The sequence below is a fragment of the Nicrophorus vespilloides genome, unplaced genomic scaffold (assembly GCF_001412225.1).
Source record: "Nicrophorus vespilloides isolate i.1.1-1 unplaced genomic scaffold, Nicve_v1.0, whole genome shotgun sequence".
NCBI lineage: Eukaryota > Metazoa > Arthropoda > Insecta > Coleoptera > Silphidae > Nicrophorus > Nicrophorus vespilloides.
This window is the reverse complement of record NW_017098623.1, coordinates 92,765-101,667: the sequence shown is the minus strand read 5'-3', so window position 1 is coordinate 101,667 and position 8,903 is coordinate 92,765. Positions and strand designations below refer to the sequence as shown.

At 29.4% G+C, this 8,903-nt stretch overlaps 1 protein-coding gene across 1 annotated transcript in view; it reads left to right on the top strand.

Annotated features, from left to right (window-relative positions):
- Positions 1 to 1,664: 1,664 nt before the first annotated feature.
- Positions 1,665 to 8,903, top strand: part of LOC108562923 (potassium channel subfamily K member 18) — a 32,418-nt gene continuing 25,179 nt past the window's right edge. The window contains exon 1 of the mRNA XM_017921429.1: positions 1,665 to 1,932. The gene's annotated coding sequence lies outside the window, so the exon portion shown is untranslated. The remainder of the gene's footprint in view (positions 1,933 to 8,903) is intronic.

The window sequence follows — 8,903 nt, the reverse complement described above, 5'->3', positions numbered from 1 at the left end:
TTTCCTACAATAATGACGGAAAATTGTCCACTTTCTCTCATTTTCCATATAGAAATTACTAATAACTTTAGTTTATGTCTTATATCAAATATGAGAATTGACTGTAGATTCAATTACAGTTAGAAACAAAATTTGAGTTTAATCTTCAAAGTTTTTTTTTGCTTTTATTGTATAATAAAGTAAAATTAATTTTCACATTTTCCAATTACACAACTTTTTTTTCCTACAATAATGACGAAAAATTGTCCACTTTCTCTCATTTTGTATATAGAAATTACTAATAACTTTAGTTTATGCCTTATATCAAATATAAAATTAACTGTAGATTCAATTACAGTAAGAAACTAAATTTGAGTTTAAACTTCAAAGTTTTTTTTGCTTTTATTATATAATAAAGTAAAATTAATGGAATATTCTTGTGTACACATTTCAACAGAGTACAGTTCTTTTTTTCTTCTAATTTACGTGTGATGTTAAATAAAGATTTGATCTATTTTCCGTCATTCATTTAGCATCTATTAATGAAACGATTTCCTGACTCACGTCTTTTCCTTCGACCTGACCTAACGCAACAATCTTACCTAACTCCATCTGACCCAAATTCGGTCGCAACGGAAAAAGAAACCTATTAACAAACTGAAAGGAAACGAAAACTGATCCACTTATGAATTGTACTATCAAAATACGTATGTTTCTAATCAATATTAATTAATGTTTTGTTAGATGAAATTAGATTAAGTTTGATACAGGTTTATTATGATGCGCGGACTTTGAGACATCTCAACTGAAATAACCGCAAGACGTGAATCACGAAGTCTGTTTATTTAGGTGACTCCTGACAACAACAAGAAAAAAAAAACTTGTCCGAATTTAAAAATAGTCAAATTTTAAGTTTGGCTGTGACGAATTTTTGATGATAAATTACATGTCTTTTTTTATTCTCAATATTTTTATTACTTGTTTAAGATAATTTGAGAAAGAAATAGTTGTAGATTATTAAGAAAATTTAGTTTTCTTTGTAATGTTGATGGAAGTTGTTGATATAATTTTGTTACTGAATATGTTTATTGAATGGAAGAAGTTTAAGTGAAATTTCGACTTGGAGATCTGGAGATGATCAGGATAATAAATTGTAATGTTTTGTTCTGGATGTCTGTTTGAATTGTTGAAGAAGAAGTTCGAGTGAAAGAATCCAAACTGTTTATCAAGAGGAGTTTGAGTGATCCGCGTTGGATGAGAAGCCAGAGGAAATAAATAAGTTATAAAAGTTTGGATCTGTGTTTAATGAAATTGTAAATAGAGCTCCTCCTGTGTAGTGGTGTGTAGGCAGGCAGGCAGGATCGAAAAGAACGACACACGAAAGTTACCAGACTGCGTTGTGTATATTTATAAACTGGCACTATTTCTGATTTTAACTGCTGCATCCAATGAAGCTTCTTGACACGCAGAGGGAATCGTCCGCAGGATTCTAAGACCTTTTATCCTTCTATCAATCCTTTTTGGTCCTAATCTTTGGGTCCAGGCTGTTGTGGTCATCAAACGATCCGCTAATTATCTTACGAAGCCGGAGGCCTCGGGAATAAATTTCCGCTTGTTTTCGAAGTGGCGCGACTGGACTATAATTAGAAGTCCTCCCCAATGCGGCAAGCCAATTCTCTCTCTCTCAATCAGTCTAATTTTAAACGGCGTCGGAGCCACGGACCTCTCTCTTTGCCTACACCTCGAGAAAGACCGTACAAAGTGCTACAAAAAAAATCATCTATCATCCCTTCAAAAAAAAAAAGACCAAGGGATTTTCGCGTAAAAAACAAAGAGACTGTCCGTTCTTGAAATCCAGTGAGTTTTTTGTTTCATCAAATATGTGGATTTACTGGTCCTTCGATCGTGAGTCTCGCACGGATCGGATTTTCCTTTAGGGAAACCTCTGACAAGGTACAGACAACAACAACTTACAAGAACTAACTGTAACAAACAAAACTATTACATCGTAACTTAAGCGAAAGCAACAAGAAAAACTTGAGAACTTGTTGCAACTTCAATTTAACTTAATTAAATTGAAAGCTTACTCCAATTTGATTCGACCCAAATAAACGCGGGTCGATCGAAGTCTGCTCTTAACATTTACTTTATACTTTTTTTTTTAACGTTGAATCTGATACCTTTAACCTTGCTGGAGATGTAGAAAGGAACGCGTTTGTCGCTTCGAGTGCCATCAAATTAAAGTCAATGAAATCAGAAACCCGTAAATACACTTGCCTTCACCTCTAATGACAAACGCAAATCTCAATTGATCACACTCAAATAAATACGGCTAAATAAAATTGATACAAAATCTTAAATTACACTTCTTTATAATAATAAAGAAAATTTATTAGAGGATTACACATAAAGACTTCAAAACACATGCGAATAAAATCGGAAAAAAAATTGATATTAATGAAATTTTGTATTTTTATTAACATTACAACAATTAGTTTAAATTCAATGTAAAAAGTTCTAAAACAGTTATGATTTACTCATTTTTAATATTTTATTGATTCATAATAAACAAAAAAAACTGATTAATGTCCGATGATTTTTAATTATTCCTGCAATTTATTGTATTTTGTAACAGTATTAACAAAGAAAGACAAATTTAATTTCAGTTTTCATAAATTTCTATTAACATTGCAACAAACAAATTTAATATAAAAAGTCTACTTAATGACCTAAAACACTAGTTTTATAATAATTCCTACAATTTATTACATTTTTTAACAGTATTAACAAAAAAAATAACTAAATTATTCAAGTTATAAAAATCAATTTAAATTCACTATAATAATGAAATAAAATAAAGCTTTGGTATTGTGTAAGTTTATTTTTTTAATTGTTTTTTTTATGAGTTGGAATACTGAACGTGCGGAGATTGTTAGGTTGTATGGAAAGGCAGTGCCTGGAGGAGCGGATCTAATTATATTTTCTTTTTTATTCTACGCGCAGCACATGCTCCAAACTAATATTATTAATAGCGAAGTTTTTTTCTTCCTTTTGTAAATGGATGTTCGCAGTGAAAGGCATCTTTGTCATTCGATAAACTTAATAGAGACGAGTTTAGATCAACAAAAGTTTTCGGCAGATGTAGAAATATTTAGATTTTTATGCCAATACTCATCAATTTTTGAACAAGCAGTATCATTACATAATTGCTTGTATCTTGAAAATTATGAGCGACAAATTCATTGTTAAACAACCAAATTGAATCTAAATATTCACTATTTAAAAGCTGTCTACTGGTATTGTTGTGTTGTTTATCACTTGGTTGTCAAACTTGAAGAAACTTATTTGAAGCTTCGAAAAAGCAGTTTACATTATTGCTTCTATCTTAATAATTATAAGCAATAAATTAATATATGAATAACCAAATTAAAGCTTAATATTATCTCTTTAAAAAGAAAGTGTCGGTATTATTGTAACATTTCCCATTTAGCCGTAATTTCATTTACACAATTGGAAAAAAATCAGTTTTTGAATTGTAATAAATAATGCATCAATACGTTTGTGTTCGAATGAAGCTTATCATTGTTAACATGATTAATTCGGTTTATTCAATTTCGCTATAATATTGAACCAACATACATTGCATTTGCATTATACAACTCTGCAATACGGATTATCTAATGGTGCGTACACATTGCCTTCAATAAATTAGTTTGTCGTTAAGCCAATCTAGCTTTTATTTAAACTGCAAATATGTATTTTAATTCAATGGGATTAAATCACAAATTTGTTTACTTTCATTTGATTTGAAAGATCTAATTAGAAATGTGTACTTTGGTTATTAAATAAATTGTTGAATTGATTTGTAACGTTTGAGTTGTAGCATCAATTGAAAACATACACTTGTAACAACGATGTGGGAGAGAAGTAGAAGTGCGTGTGCACATACGTAGAGGATCGGAACTAATCCGATGTGGAATTCGAAAGCCTCCCTTTTCCAAAGCGAAGGGTGGGTGAAGTGAAGAGCGACGGCATCGACAAACGGCGTTCAACGGGAATGCTAATGTTCGAGGAAATTTCCCAACTAATACCTGGGGTCAAAGTTTAAGCCCCAGGAACGCACACAATCGCATGTTTAAACCACCTCCAAGCACGTGCGCAACCAGTTCTAGTACAAACGATAGACAGACAGAGAGAGAGTACCTAAGAGAAGCTGCTGTTGCGGTGTGCAGCAAACTCTCTGGAAGCAGCAGGAAAGTCAGTGATGGAGTGTTTGCTAAATAAACTAAAACATTCTGAAGCTCAGCTCAGACTCCGTCTATAATTACACTACACACAAACAATTCGAAACGTACAATGCAATTCCCGCCCGGCCTCTTCGTGTACTCTGATGGTTATGAAATATGCAATTTGTTTACCATAAATCCAACGCTGCGATGTGCATACAGAGCGAAAAATTGCATATACTGCATTCGGATCTCGCTTCGCGAATAAACACGTAAAGAAATCTCTTCTACCTTGATTTCTTCTCGCGAGAAAGCCTTTAAGAATAAACTCAGTTTTGAAAGAAAAATTGTTCTCACAGAATTTGTATACATAAACATTAGAATATTTTTGTTTAATATAAACAAAGCATTCTTAATAAATTTACCAAACTGTCAATTATCTTCAGATAAAATGCTTTCGGTCTTCGAAGAATTCGGTTTTCGAACAGTATTTTAGAAACGAAAATATTTCAATTCTTATACAAAAAAAAAAATTGAATTTGGTTTGCAAACAGCATTTGGGAACGAATATATTTGTAATAGGATTACTCGTTCAATTCTTACAAAAAATTGAAGAATTCGGTTTTCGAACAGATTTTAGGTACGAATATATTTGTAATAGGATTACTCGTTCAATTCTTATGGAAAAATTGAAGAATTCTGTTTTCGAACAATATTTTAGAAATGAATATATTTGTGTTGAATAACAAATATAGAAAAAATGATATGAATTTAGTTTACGAATAGAAATTGGAAACGAATATGTTTGTAACTGGATTAATTTTTCAATTCTTACGGAAAAAAATAATTTCGGTCTTTCGAGAATTGGATATTCAAATAGTATTTTAGAAACAAAAATATTTGTAACAGTTGTAACTTGTTCAATTGGTACAGCGAAAATGATTTGAATTCGGTTTACGAACAGGTTTTAGAAACAAATATATTTGTAACTCGTTCATTTCTTATAAAGAAAATGATTTGAATTCGGTTTTCGAACAGATTTTGGGAATGAATATATTTATAACACGTTCATTTCCTATAAGGAAAATGATTTGAATTCGGTTTTCGAACAGCTTTTGGGAATTAATGTATTTGTAACACGTTTATTTCTTATAAGGAAAATGATTTGAATTCGGTTTTCGAACAGCTTTTGGGAACGAATATATTTGTAACTCGTTCATTTCTTATAAAGAAAATGATTTGATTTCGGTTTTCGATCATCTTTTGGGAACGAATATAATTGTAACTCGTTCATCATAAGTAAAATGATTTGTATTCGGTTTTCGAACATCTTTTGGGAACAAATATATTTGTAACACGTTCATCTCTTATAAAGAAAATGATTTGATTTCGGTTTTCAATCATCTTTTGGGAACGAATATAATTGTAACTCGTTCATTCATAAGTAAAATGATTTGTATTCGGTTTTCGAACATCTTTTGGAAACAAATATATTTGTAACACGTTCATTTCTTATAAGGAAAATGATTTGAATTCGGTTTTTGAACATCTTTTGGGAACAAATATATTTGTAATAAGTTCATTTCTTATAAGGAAAATGATTTGAATTCGGTTTTCGAACATCTTTTGGGAACGAATATAATTGTAACTCGTTCATTTCTTATAAGGAAAATGATTTGAGTTTGAAACTCATCTACCTCTTATAAAATGATACGGATTCGGTTTTTTAACAGCTTTTGATAATGATTTTTTTGTGAAACGAGTATTAAAAATAGAAAAAATTCAAAATAAAGCAACGAATCGGAGATGTTGAATAAAAAGACTTGAAAAATTGAAATTTTATTCTACTATTAACGTATATAAAAAAAACTCTTTTATGTGATAAATTGAAAGCGAATGGACATTTTAGAATAGTTAATAGGTTGAGTGTAGCATTAATATTAACTTGAAGAATCGTCTTCTGGACTGAATCCAATATTGTGCAGATACTGCTAGATCCTGCACAAAGTAATTTATCAATTCGAAGCGAAACGAAACGAAGGCGATTCAACTACCCGAAATTGTATAAATAATTGATGCAATCATAATACGAATTTCGGTAAACATAAAACATAGAAATTGAAGGGCGCAGCGCAGCGAAGGAACTTGACTTTTCTTTAGGTAGGATGGATGAGGATATAAAGCACACATGTTGCCTTGAAACTTTAAAATTTCCCTTATCCGATATGAGTAAGACTTTCTCCTTGTATTCCCTGCAGCCCTCATGTCGTCTCCCGCTCCAAAACAAGAGATACCTTATACCGTTGTTATCTATTAATCATATTTCCAATGCTCAAAGGGTTTCGAGACTCCGTCTCCTTCGCAGACACGATATTACCTGTCATCCGGTTCTCAAGTAAATATCAAATTCCTATTTATTTACTTACCGTTTCTTGCCCTTTCTTCCATCTCCATCTCCGCTCCTTTTATTTACTTATAATTTATATGGACTCGTGAGGGAGGGAGGCCAAGGCCTTCAGGTCATATATCAAACAGAATAATGGAGCATTTCCATCCATTCCAGTCGCGTATTTTTACGGCAGTTTGCTTCCGCCACGGGTAATGGTTTTACATAATACCTCCACAATCTCTCTCTCTGCAGTTCTTTTTGTTGTTGTTTTCTGGGTTTTTGAAACACCTCCCTACGGGTCGCGCTAATTAAGATACATTCACCATCGCTCATCAACTAATTTGCCCTAATGCGTTTACACAATGCCCCTGCAATTTAATAAATCGAAATTCTCACGCGTTTCGCTGCATTTCAGTGTTGTTAAACCAATTTCGAAACAAGCTATTAATCTTTTTCAGCTTACATAATTCATTAATTTCTTAACAAAAAAAAAGATCTGTTATATGCAATTAATCATAATATTTGTTTAAAAATTCAGTTACTTTAATACAGATTACTAATAATTTAATAATCTTAATAATTTCTTTACTGAACTGAAATATAAGTGCAAATTTGCAAATAGTAAGCAACAATCTTTCAGTTTTTCAATATTTAAACAATTTAATCTCAATTTAAATATTATTCTAATAATATTAACAGTATAAAAATATCTTTAAATGAAAATAATCTATTTTTTCTTCTTACACTTAAATAAAAGTGAAAAATTGTAATGTAAATAATAAGTTTTCAGTTTATTTTATAAATGTATTATTTGAAATATTTCATGTGTCATTACAAACTTATTTATACTAACACCTATAGTTTAGTTTGTTGAAAGTAGAGAAATGAGAAGATTTATGGCAATAAATAATCAAAAATCGTATTTCATATTTACATTAAGAATGAAAACAATAAATAAATTACTTCTGTTATGAAAAAACTTAAAATTCTTGTCTATTTTTATTACTTTTACCACCAATAAATCCATAAGAATTATTAAAACTGTTAACATTCAAAAAGCTAAAAATATATGAAGATTTTTGCAGATTGTTTTGAATTTCTTGTTGTAATAATAATAAGATAAATTTCTTCATAAGTTTTCCAACAATTTTTATATTATTAATAAAAAAAATCACTAAGAAACACAAAGTTTACATTTAAGTATGAAATAAATTGCATAAAATTCCATATATTAAAAATAAAATCTACAAGATTAGTTTTTACGTAAATTATTTGAATAATTCAATGATTGCAGTCTTAACTACTTGAAGATGAAAATAAAAATACTGAGGCAATATGAAATTTTACATATAAAACCAAGACCTTTCGGTTAAGACCGTAAAATAAGTTATTATATATAAAGTTATGATTCTCATAAAAAAAATGTATTTACATTTCGTATGAAACTAGGTCTCATATGATTCAGGTGTCATAAAAGAAGTGTTACTATTTTGTTTAATCGCCATGTATTTTCTGTTGATGTTATGTAAAGTTTTATATGAAAATCATATAGTTTCAATTATACAATTTAGTTAATCATTAATAAAGTGGAGATATTAGCTGCAATATTCATAAAATTTGTTAATTTAGTTAATCATTAATAAAGTGGAGGTGTAAGCTGCAATATTTATAAAATTTGTTAATTATTTAAAATGTTTGCAGGTATTAAAATGATTGCGTTGAAATTTTATATAAAATTTTGTAAAAAAATAAATTAATTAATTTGAGTGTCATAAAAGAAGTGTTAACAATTTGTTTAATCGTCATTTCTTTTATATTAAGGTTATGTAAACTTTTATATGAAAATCATATAGTTCGAATTATACAATTTAGTTAATCATTAATAAAGTGGAGATATTAGCTGCAATATTCATAAAATTTGTTAATTATTAGAAAGGTTTACAGGCCAATCCATCATTTTTCTAATATATAAATTGAAACAATAATTGTTATTTAATATTTACAGGTATTAACATGATTGTGTCGAAATTTTATATAAAATTTTGTAAAAAAATAATTTAATTATTTTGAGTGTCATAAAAGAAGTGTTACCATTTTGTTAAATATCCATTTATTTTCTGTTGATGTTATGTAAACTTTTATATAGAAATCATATAGTTCGAATTGTACAATTTATTTAATCATTAATAAAGTGGAGATATTAGCTGCATAATTCATAAAATTTGTTAATTATTAGAAATGTTTACTGGTCAATCCATCATTTTTCTAATATATAAACTGAAACAACAATTGTTATTTAATATTTGCAG